The sequence below is a fragment of the Wyeomyia smithii genome, chromosome 1 (assembly GCF_029784165.1).
Source record: "Wyeomyia smithii strain HCP4-BCI-WySm-NY-G18 chromosome 1, ASM2978416v1, whole genome shotgun sequence".
Lineage (NCBI taxonomy): Eukaryota > Metazoa > Arthropoda > Insecta > Diptera > Culicidae > Wyeomyia > Wyeomyia smithii.
Window position 1 is genome coordinate 103,371,023 of NC_073694.1, and position 12,028 is coordinate 103,383,050.

General features: G+C 54.2%; 1 protein-coding gene across 1 annotated transcript in view; it reads right to left on the minus strand.

Annotated features, from left to right (window-relative positions):
* Positions 1 to 12,028, minus strand: part of LOC129718434 (integrator complex subunit 7-like) — a 1,119,499-nt gene that overhangs the window by 107,148 nt on the left and 1,000,323 nt on the right. The gene's annotated exons all lie outside the window — the stretch shown is intronic.

Here is a 12,028-nt window from a genome sequence, read left to right on the forward strand (position 1 = left end):
GATATCAACCTTAGTGTTGGGGCTTGCCAATCTGCTGGCTAGGATTCGGAGGATTTTCTTCCGTATACGGAGACACGGCCCAGAAAGGCTTCAGACTGGTCTTTCACACCAGCGGTTCAAACACCACGGAATAATATGGCCTTCTTCCCGTCAAATTCAGATTGGCGATATCAAGTAAAAAGAAACGCACAGGCCTTGTAGAGTGCAAAAATTTGATCCGTCTTCTTTTGAGGTTTATTCGGTACTGTCCTTACATTCTATCATTTATAATCTATCACCTATCTATCGATCTTCGTGTGACAACGCGTTCATACTCTCGTTCTCTTATCAGTGGATGAATTTTAGATGTGTTTCATTGTAATAGTATCGTATCTTTAGGGTGATTCATTTAACTAGTTTTAGTTATACTGTAGCGTATGTAATTAGGATAAATTTAAGAATTTGGCGTTAGGTTTAGATAAGGATTTAGTTTGATTAAATTCAAATTTGATATTAAACTCTAAGTAACTAATATTATATATGAATTTTGTACACTTAGGCTCAGACACCCACCTGTAAATACGAAAATGTATAATAATTACAGAGTTCGACAGTTTTTTGCGCACACCTGGGAAGACAAAACACCGGCACGTAGTGTATCTTCCCGTACACCATGCTTGGCATGATCGATCGTCATCGTCGCGGGCATACAATCAATGTCACGTAGACGGCACATAGTGAACCAACCCGTATACAGTGCTTGGCATGATCGATCGTCATCATTGCATGTAGCTGAGTATGCAAACACCCGGACTGTGGTGTATGTCTCGGGTGCGATGAATGATAATGTCACGTAGCCGGCACGTAGTGTACCATCCCGTATACAGTGCTTGGCATGATCGACCGTCATCATCGCGTGCTGAGTATCCAAACACCCGGACTGTGGTGTATGTCTGCTTTTACCCATGCTGAGCAACCTTAAGCTGAACAGCTAAAGCCCTTGGTCTCCCCGGGACCGCCGTTAGGCATTACTTCAGGGAGAGGGCCCGTCGTGCTTTTCGCACTTACCTCTATGGGTAGCAGAGCAGCCTATACAGGCCAGTTAGTTAACCATTAACTAACTGGGGCAAATCGATCGAAAAAACTAACGATCTGTGATGCGGCCGTGATGACCGCATCCCAGATACCCCTATTTTCGCACATCCTACGCACGATGCTCTCTGGCGTGGTGTCCATCCCACTTATTGCCAGCATTTCGTACCGTATCCGCTCGAAACGCGGACATGTGAAGAACACATGCTCCGCGTTTTCTTCCGCATCCGTACAAGCGGGGCACATAGGGGACTCGGCGTACCCGAACCAATGCAGGTACTGCCTGAAGCAGCCATGGCCTGACAGGATCTGTGTCAGATGGAAGGTTACTTCCCCATGGCGCGTATTAATCCAGCATGCTAACTCTGGAATGAGTCGGTGTGTCCATCTACCTTTTGTAGTGTTGGACCACTCCCGCTGCCACCTGGCCATTGAAGATGACCGTATCGTGTTGCGTATACCCCTCGTGTCGCGTTGGTCGAAGCACTCTACATCCTCTTTGACGATGATGCTGATGGGCATCATGCCAGCCAGGACGCAAACCACCTCGTACGACACTGTTCGGTATGCGCACGCGACCCTTAGGCACATTAGCCTGTACGTACTCTCGAGTTTGCCGCGATGGCAGGAGGTACTCAACACCTTGGACCACACTGGTCCTCCATACCTGAGTATGGACGTGGTCACGCTAGCAAGGACTTTGCGCCTGCTGCTACGGACCGCCGAGCTGTTTGCCATCATGCGAGATAGCGCTGCCACAGCCATGGAAGTTTTCCTGCAGGTATACTCGACGTGGCTCCCGAACGTGAGCTTGTCGTCGATCATAACCCCCAGAAGCTTCAGCGAGCGTTTTGATGCGATAGTGCATGCACCAGCACTGTTTACCCCGTTTACCGGTGCATACCAGACACTTGGGAGTTGCACCGCAGTCCCGTGCCTTGTGGCCTGTGCCACCACAGCGGCGGCATAAATTGGACCTGTCGGGCCCTTTGCACGACCAGGATTTATGCCCCCGCTCAAAGCAACTGAAGCAAACGTCAGGCTGTTGGAAGGTGCCCAGAGGGCAGACCGACCAACCTACCTTCAACGTGGCCTTCTTCAGGGCCTTGTTACCCTCCGCTAGTGGGAGCTTTCTGGTAGCAACCTGGGAGCCGGCCGGGTCCCTGCGGAGACGAACTGCCTCTGCGGTCACTACCACTCCACACTCTCGCTCGAAAGCTTGTGCTATATCACACTCTTCGGTGATATCGTGCAGGTTTTTAAGCTGAAGAGTCACTTCAGGAGTGAGGGCTCGGATTTGAACCTCCTCGCGTAGCACTTCCTGGGCCGTCTTTTTATTGGCACAGCCCTTGCCCTTCGCCTCTTTGCGGAGTTCGAGGATCATCTCGCCGGTGCGTGACCGACGAATTGACCTGACATCCGCGCCGAGGTCTTTGAGCTTGGATTCGCCTCTCATGGCCTTCAAGACTTCAGCGTACTTAGACGCATCCGTCTTGAAAATGAGCGGGTCACCCTTGCTCCGCCTATTCGCCCCTTGCGGCTTCTTATTGCGGTCGCCGCGCTTCGCGCGTCGTTCCCGATTCTGCCGCTTTTTGTTCACCACGCTGGTCCAATCCGTGGCTTCGCCGTTTGCCGGTTCTTTGCTCGGCTGGACGACGGGCCAGCTTCCTGGCTGTCACCGAACAACCGCCTTCATTGCGTCCTTGGGGCCGATTCCCCCGGAGATCCTCTCGCATGTTTGCCAGTCGGTTCAGTTGAACAGACTTCGGCAAACGATGCTGCCGCTGTTTGTGTGTATTTAGACACAGCTGCAGCACTCCCTTTTTAGGCTAATTAAGCCTTGCCTCTAGCGCGAGTGCCTTGCTTTCGGCATCGTTAGCCCGTTTAAGGGCTTGCGAAAGCTCGGATTTTGCGCTGCAAATGTTCATACGTAGCAACAGAAGAAATTGCTTCAAGTCTTTTGATATGTTGCTACGTTCGTCCGTAAACTTGAGTATTTCATCAAGTTGTACGAACACCGTCTCCACGCTCGGGAGCTTGTTCATGTGGTTTTCTACCGCAGAGAGTAGCATAGCCCCAGATATCTGTTCCCGCTCCTTGGTGTTTCCACCTTACCTCCTTGGTGTTTCCACCACCCCAGTTTTAGGTGTTTCCACCTTGCCGCCGGTCTTAGCCGTTCCGGTTGGTGCTGGCTTAGGCGTGGCCGCCTTTGCCCCAACTCGGAACTTCCCTGTCGGTGTCGCAAAGGGTGTACCAACCTGTGCGCCGCCTTTACCGGCATCCGCCAGTCTCGGTGGAGAACGGGCGATGCCCCGCCTGGCAAACGGGTTTACTAACCCGTCCGCCCCATCCACTACCTTCGCCTCTTCATCGATTTTAAAAGAAAACGTTGTTGTTAAAAGGGTCCCCCTTCCAGCCGCTATCCTTGGTCATGGTGGAGTGGTCGCCTATATGGTCCCATGGTGGCCTATGTCGTAGTAGTGGAGTCGTGGCTAGTGAAGGTCGTCATAGCCCCTCATGAGCATTTATGACGCCTCCCGACCGGCGTAAGTCAGGAAAGGGCATCTGATCCCACTCCTGCCTGATTCCCATCAGGCAATGACCGCGGAACGTACTGGAAGGCCTTCCAGGTTTTACGGGACGGAGACCCCTGCGACCGTATGCAGGTGCAGGTGCCAGCCCAACGTCGTGGTATAAAATCGTATTCTCTCTCACAAACCTAAAAACACAGCGACCAGTACACCATAATTGGTACCTTACTGGTATCAGCCCCAATAGGCAGGTAAGTGCATTTGGGTGATGGGAGCGGCACTACACGCTCCGTCGAAGCTGCTTACGGGTGGCCGTGGCTTCTACGGGGAATCGACTGCCCAATGCCCGAAACCCCACCACTCCCTAGGCAAGCTCCCGCTGCCGGTCCGGGACTAATCGATGCTATCACACACCCATCGGTACGGCAGAGCTGCATGCCACCATGGGTCGACGTGTGGCGATCGTCGAGAGCGCACAATACAGGTGTGACCACTGACAGTACCGAACAGTCCCGGACCAGCAGCGGAAGGTCGCCTAGGGGTGGTGAGCGTCGGACCAGGGACAGTCGACTCCTCGCAAAAGCCACAATCACTCGAAGCACCTCTGACGGAGCGAATAGAGCCGCTCCCAACACCCAAAAGCACTTACCCGCCCATCGGGACTGATGCCAGTAAGGTCCCGATTATGGCAACTGGCAGCGTAGTGAACGGATATGAGCTGGATTTCGGAATGGTACCGCATCCTCGGGCTGGCACCTGCATCGAGCTCCCTTAGTAAAGTCGTGTGACAACGGCTTGAAATGGCGAGGTGGTACCCGGTGCAGGGGTCTCCGTCCCATAAAACCTGGCAGGCCTTCCAGTACGTTCCGAGTCTATTGCCTGGTAGGAATCAGGCAGGAGTAGGATCAGATGGTTGTTCCTGACTTGCGCCGGTCGGTGGAGTCATAGTTGCCCATAAGGCGCTTTGACTGCTTACCCTAGCCATGACCTCACTGCTTCGGCATAGACCACCATGGGACCACATAGGCGACTACTCCACCATGGACAAGGATAGCGGCTGGAAGGGGGACCCATTTAACATCAAGATGAACACATTCAAAACGAAAGAGACGAGGGCGGAGGGATTACAAAATCCCTTCGCAAGAGGTGGCATCCAGCGGTCTCCGCAGAAGAAGGCTGAGACGGATGCGGCGAAGTCTGGAGGTGGAAAAACGGCGAATCCGTCGGTGTCCACACCAGACATCTCGGTAGACGGTTCCTTGCTAGTCAAGGCCGTCGAAAGGTGTATGGACACGCGGCCAAGAGTGGCGGCGCTGTCTGAACAACTCGATGCCATAATCGAGTTCTTGGCGAACAGGCGAAACATCGCTGGCGACCTGAAGCAGAGCCTCCTCCTGCTTCGGAGCACCATTGATGAAGCCAGAAAGGAGCACGAAGAACTCGTAGCTCGGGTGAAGGCGGCCGAGAAAGGGGCCAGGACCGGGAGGGCGACTGCATCTAAAGAGGTTCAGACAGACGCCCCCTCGTTCGCGGGTCGCTAAGCGAACGAGGCAGTCCCCGGGGGAAACGGCCCCCGGAACACCAAGAAACGATTGGTCGTGCTACTCCCACGGGAGCACACGCCAACCGGTTCAAGGTCCACCGCGGAAAAGGCACAGGTGGAGGCTACGGGCAACCCTTGGACTACCGTAGAGGGTAGGAAGCGTCGGGAAGGTGCGACACGACATGATGGCGGAGCGGCCAGAGGACCAAAAAAGGCCAAAAAGGCGCGGAGTAGGGGTGATGCCCTCATACTCAAGACGGATGGGTCGAAGTACTCAGAAGTCTTGAAGAAGATGAGGGGGAAACCCAGCTCAAGGATCTGGGGGCGGATGTGCGGAGTATCCGCCGATCTCGCACTGGCGAGATGATACTTGAGCTCCGGAAGGACGCCAAGAACAAGGGGGCTACCTACAAAACGGTAGCTGAAAAGGTCCTAGGGAAGGAGGTGCAAGTGCGAGCACTCACCTCAGAAGTGACTCTCCAGCTTAAAAACCTGGACGAAATCACTGAGGAGTGCGACATTGCACAAACCCTTAAAGCGAAGTGCGGGGTGGAGGTGGCTAAGGAGTCAATCCGCCTCCGCAAAGGCCCGGCGGGGACCCAGATAGCTACCTTCCAACTACCGTCGGCGGACGCTAACCTGGCCCTGAAAGAGGGCAAGTTGAAGGTCGGCTGGTTTGTATGTCCTCTGGGCATACTCGAGCAACCAGACATTTGCTTCCGGTGCTTCGAGGGCGGACATAAGTCCTGGACCTGCAAGGGACCCGATAGGAGCCAGCTGTGCAGGCGATGTGGAGGTGCAGGCTATAAAGCAAAGGACTGTGGGGAGTCTCCCAAGTGCATGGTATGTTCCGGGAAACGGGACGCCAAACACTTTATGGGAGGCCCCAGGTGCCCAGCCGGTAAGCCGGCTGCGAAACCACGGGCGTAAGGGTGACGCAACTGAACCTGAACCATTGCTTCGCGGCTCAGCAGCTGCTACACCAAGCAGCCACTGAGTCGTTGTCGGACATAGCCGTCATATCGGATCCCTACCGCATCCCTCCCGGAAACGGTAACTGGGTTGCGGATAGGTCCAGTTTGGCGGCCATATGTACGACGAGCAAGTTCCCGGTTCAGGAGGTTGTCTAAACCTCAGAAGAAGGGTACGTAGTTGCTAAGGTGAACGGAGTGTTCTACTGCAGTTGCTATGCTCCGCCACGTTGGTCTACCGAAAGGTTCACCCAGATGGTCGACCTCCTATCCATGGAGCTAACGGGCCAAACGCCGTTGGTGGTGGCGGGCGACTTCAACGCTTGGGCTGTTGAGTGGGGAAGTCGCTTCACGAACCAGAGGGGCCAGATCCTGTTGGGGGCTTTTGCAAAGCTCAACCTTGATCTGGCCAACGTTGGGAACAAAAGTACATTTGGCAGAAAAGGCGCGGAGTCGATCATCGACGTGACGTTCTCCAGCCTAGGACTGATCAAGAACTGGAGGGTAGACGATGGCTACACTAATAGCGACCACCAGGCGGTCTGTTATAGTGTAGACAACAACGAGAGGCGGCAAGGCCCGGCGGGGACCCAGATAGCTACCTTCCGACTACCGTCGGCGGACGCTAACCTGGCCCTGAAAGAGGGCAAGTTGAAGGTCGGCTGGTTTGTATGTCCTCTGGGCATACTCGAGCAACCAGACATTTGCTTCCGGTGCTTCGAGGGCGGACATAAGTCCTGGACCTGCAAGGGACCCGATAGGAGCCAGCTGTGCAGGCGATGTGGAGGTGCAGGCCATAAAGCAAAAGACTGTGGGGAGTCTCCCAAGTGCATGGTATGTTCCGGGAAACGGGACGCCAAACACTTTATGGGAGGCCCCAGGTGCCCAGCCAGTAAGCCGGCTGCGAAACCACGGGCGTAAGGGTAACGCAACTGAACCTGAACCATTGCTTCGCGGCTCAGCAGCTGCTACACCAAGCAGCCACTGAGTCGTTGTCGGACATCGCCGTCATATCGGATCCCTACCGCATCCCTCCCGGAAACGGTAACTGGGTTGCGGATAAGTCCAGTTTGGCGGCCATATGTACGACGAGCAAGTTCCCGGTTCAGGAGGTTGTCTCAACCTCAGAAGAAGGGTACGTAGTTGCTAAGGTGAACGGAGTGTTCTACTGCAGTTGCTATGCTCCGCCACGTTGGTCTACCGAAAGGTTCACCCAGATGGTCGACCTCCTATCCATGGAGCTAACGGGCCAAACGCCGTTGGTGGTGGCGGGCGACTTCAACGCTTGGGCTGTTGAGTGGGGAAGTCGCTTCACGAACCAGAGGGGCCAGATCCTGTTGGGGGCTTTTGCAAAGCTCAACCTTGATCTGGCCAACGTTGGGAACAAAAGTACATTTGGCAGAAATGGCGCGGAGTCGATCATCGACGTGACGTTCTCCAGCCCAGGACTGATCAAGAACTGGAGGGTAGACGATGGCTACACTAATAGCGACCACCAGGCGGTCTGTTATAGTGTAGACAACAACGAGAGGCGGCAAGCGACGGGTAGAGCCAACACTCCGACCGTTCGCGGGTGGAAGACATCGCAGTTTGATGCCGAGGTATTCGAAGAGGCAATGAGAAGGGAGCGCGAGGGGGGCAGTTGGCTCCACCCGACTGCTGACCAACTAGTTGCTATGCTATCGCGAGCGTGCGACGCCACCATGCCTAGGACTCGCCAACCTAGGAATGGAAAGCCACCGGTTTACTGGTGGACGGACGCGATAGCGGACCTTCGCAGTGCGTGCCTCCGTGCAAGACGGAGGATGCAGCGTGCGCGAAACGAAGAAGAGAGGACAGAGCGCCGCGCAGCATTCTGTTCGGCAAGATCGATGCTAAAGAGTGCGATAAAGGCCAGCAAGAGGGCCTGCTTCGATAGGCTATGTGCGAGTGCCAATACAAATCCGTGGGGTGACGCCTACAGGATCGTAATGGCCAAGACTAAAGGCGCGCTGGCGCCTGCAGAGCGATCACCAGCGATGCTGGAGCGTATCATCGAGGGACTCTTTCCACGCCACGAGCCAAGTCCTTGGCCTCCGGCGGTCGAGTCTCACGTCCGACGTTCCAGTATCTGAGACATAGACCAGAGATGGTCGGCCAACCTGCCGAGCATCCAATCCGTGAGCGACTACAGCCGTGTCGAGGCAGGGGAGGAGGCAAGGGTTACGAATGAGGAACTCATCGTGATCGCCAAATCCCTAAAGGTGAGCAAGGCACCGGGACCGGATGGTATCCCTAACCTGGCGATCAGGCTGGCGATAAAAACGGCCCCCGGGCTGTTCAGGGCAGTCATGCAGAGGTGCCTGGATGACTGTCTCTTTCCGGACAGGTGTAAGCGGCAGAGACTAGTCTTATTGCCGAAGGCTGGCAAACCGCCAGGGGACCCATCGGCATATAGGCCTATCTGCCTATTGGACACCGCGGGCAAGGTGCTTGAGAGGATCATCCTCAACAGACTGGTGAGGTACACGGAGGGTGTACACGGTCTGGCGAGTAACCAGTTCGGCTTCCGGAAGGGCAGGTCCACGCTGGACGCAATCTCTTCCGTCATCAAGACGGCGGAGGTAGCAATCCAAGAGAAGGGGAATACGCTACTGCGCAATCGTCACGCTCGACGTGAAGAATGCGTTCGAAAGTGCCAGTTGGGACTCCATAGCGCTCGCGCTCAGGAGCATCCATGTACCGGTGTCGCTGTACAAGATTCTGGAAAATTATTTCCAGAATCGAGTACTTGTTTACGACACGGAGGAGGGTCAGAAGTGCGTCCCAATTACCGCAGGAGTTCCGCAAGGTTCTATCCTGGGCCCGGTGTTGTGGAATGTCATGTATGACGGAGTGTTGAAACTCAAGTTCCCTGTAGGTGTTGTGATCGTCGGCTTTGCAGACGACATAACGCTGGAGGTTTACGGCGAGTCTATCGAGGAGGTCGAGTTGACGGCCGCGCACTGCATACGCAAGGTTGAGGACTGGATGCGCTCCAGGAAACTGGAGCTCGCGCATCATAAGACGGAGGTCACGGTTGTGAACAACCGTAAATCGGAGCAACAGGCGGTGGTCAGAGTCGGAGACTGCACCATCACCTCGAAGCGATCCCTGAAGCTCTTGGGGGTTATGGTGGACGACAAGCTCACGTTCGGGAGTCACGTCGACTATGCCTGTAAGAGGGCCTCATCGGCTATTGCAGCACTATCTCGTATGATGTCCAATAGCTCAGCGGTTTATGGCAGCAAGCGAAGACTTCTTGCCAGCGTGGTTTCGTCCATACTTTGGTATGGTGGGCCAGTGTGGTCCAGAGCGCTAGGTACTAACAGTTACCGTGGTAAACTGGAAAGTACCTACAGGCTCATGTGCCTGAGAGTTGCGAGTGCGTATCGTACGGTGTCATACGGTGTGTCATGCGGTGTCCCCCATGTGTCCCGAGTGCGTGGAGGAGGAGGAGACTGCTGAGCATGTCTTCTTCGTATGCCCCCGTTTCGTAAGAGCAAAGAGCAACATGATGGCTGTGAGCGGGCCTGGCACTACTCCGGACAATCTAGTCCGGAGGATGTGCGACGACCCGTACATCTGGAACGCGGTCTGTGCGGCCGCCTCTCAGGTTGTTCTGGAGCTGCAACGTGTGTGGCGGGTCAACCACCAACACGCCAGTGGTAGCTAATTACCAGTCTCCAGGTAGTTAGCTAGGAGGTTATAAGAGTAAAGAGGGTGCATCACGCACAAAAGCCACTCCCCGACGTAATACTTAACCGTCGTTCCGGGAAGACCAGGGCTGGAGACTGGAGGGGTTTTAGTGGGTCGGGACAGGGATCAGTAGGTGCCTGGGCGAGTGTAACTACCCCAGCATCTCTCCCCCAGTCTCATCCCCACACCCTGAGTTCTCTTCTCAGATGTGTTTGCAGATTTCCCCGCCACCTTTAAAAAAAAAACACACCCATCGGTGGTCACACAGCGCGTGCATGGCCTCGACGGTCGCCAGGCGTCGACCCGTGATGGCTTGCAGCTCGGCCAAAAGCAAGGGTAGTCCGATAGGATCGAAACATACACCTCTCTGCAACTCGCAACTCCCAGCCTGTAAACCTATCGTTTGTAGGGGGTCTCAGGTATCGAAATCATATATTGATGCTTAGCAGCGCCACCGACGTTCCAGTATCTCAGACACTAGTCTTATGGCGCCGCGCAAGGGCTCTGTCTGATGAGAGCAGTAATAAGATGCCAACGTGGTAATCACACTAGCAGATCTTGTAGGTTTCTAGGCCACATGATCAACGACCACCTATAGGAGGAGAGGCGTTCAGGCATAATCCAACGAACGTAGCGTTATACCATTGTCCGGTCGAACTAGTATTGTGCCATTGGTTCGCACCTGTGGTTCCTCTCGTACTGCACAGGAGTTCTGTTAAGACAGCGGCTACGCATACACCAGTAGGGTAAAACTAATCTGTCTCACGACGGTCTAAACCCACCTCACGTTCCCTTGAAAGGGTGAACAATCCTACGCTTTGTGAATTTTGCTTCACAATGAAAGGAAGACCCGACATCGAAGGATCAAAAAGCCACGTCGCTATGAACGCTTGGCAGCCAGTTATCTCTGTGGTAACTTTTCTGACACCTTTTGCCTAAAACTTTTTAAACCAAAAGGATCGTGAGGCCTAGCTTTCGCTGTCTCAATATGTACTGAACATCGAGATCAAGCCAGCTTTTGTCCTTATGCTCAGCATGTGGTTTCTGTCCACACTGAGCCGACCTTTGGACACCTCCGTTATTGTTTTGGAGATGTATCGCCCCAGTCAAACTCCGCACCTGGCACTGTCCATGACTTGGAGTATTCAGATGTCTTACTGACATTGGCGTACTGTATGAAAGTTGAGCTGCGGCCTTACCGCTCATGAGCAGGGTTCTACTACCGAGAACCGAAACACCGCCATACCCAGCAACAAAGCCACGCACGCCAGATGCCGAGCCCGTTTCGAATCTCCCGCTAGGACATGGAACGGCGAGGCTCGACAGGCTCCGTCTTCTACATTATAGCCAGAAATGACGACATGACTGAACGTTGAACAGGAAACCTTATGCCGACCGGTAGTAATAACCCCAGCACTTGTTCCACCTAATCATGTAAGTAAGACAACCGTAAGAGTAGTGGTATCTCATTGACGCCGGAGAGATAATATTTTACCTCGGCTCCCACCTATTCTGCACCTCTTATATCACCTTACAATGCCAGACTAGAGTCAAGCTCAACAGGGTCTTCTTTCCCCGCAAGTGTTTCCAAGCCCGTTCCCTTGGCTGTGGTTTCGCTAGATAGTAGATAGGGACAGAGGGAATCTCGTTAATCCATTCATGCGCGTCACTAATTAGATGACGAGGCATTTGGCTACCTTAAGAGAGTCATAGTTACACCCGCCGATTACCCGCGCTTGCTTGAATTTCTTCACGTTGACATTCAGAGCACTGGGCATCAAATTGTGTCAACACCTGCGAAGGCCTTCACAATGCTATGTTTTAATTAGACAGTCGGATTCCCTCAGCCGTGCCAGTTCCGAATTGACTGTTTATTGATGACTGCAGCCCAAGCCGGGAACCATAGCGGGCACGCATACACGAGTGCACACGGCCACACCTGGACGGCCGGGAGTGCCCAGCCACCCCAGTCTTCAGAGCCAATCCTTATAGACTTCTTGGTCCGTGTTTCAAGACGGGTTCCGAAGGTACCTCGATTTGCTCATTGCCGATCGACAGTCCGCCATAACCAAAAACCGGAGTGTGTATGCATGAAAGCATGCAGGACGGTGTTATTGGAGTATGCAAGAAGGCATACAGGACGGTGTCACGCGTAGGGTCCATCACGTGTCTGACTGCACACCACGTGCGTTAGG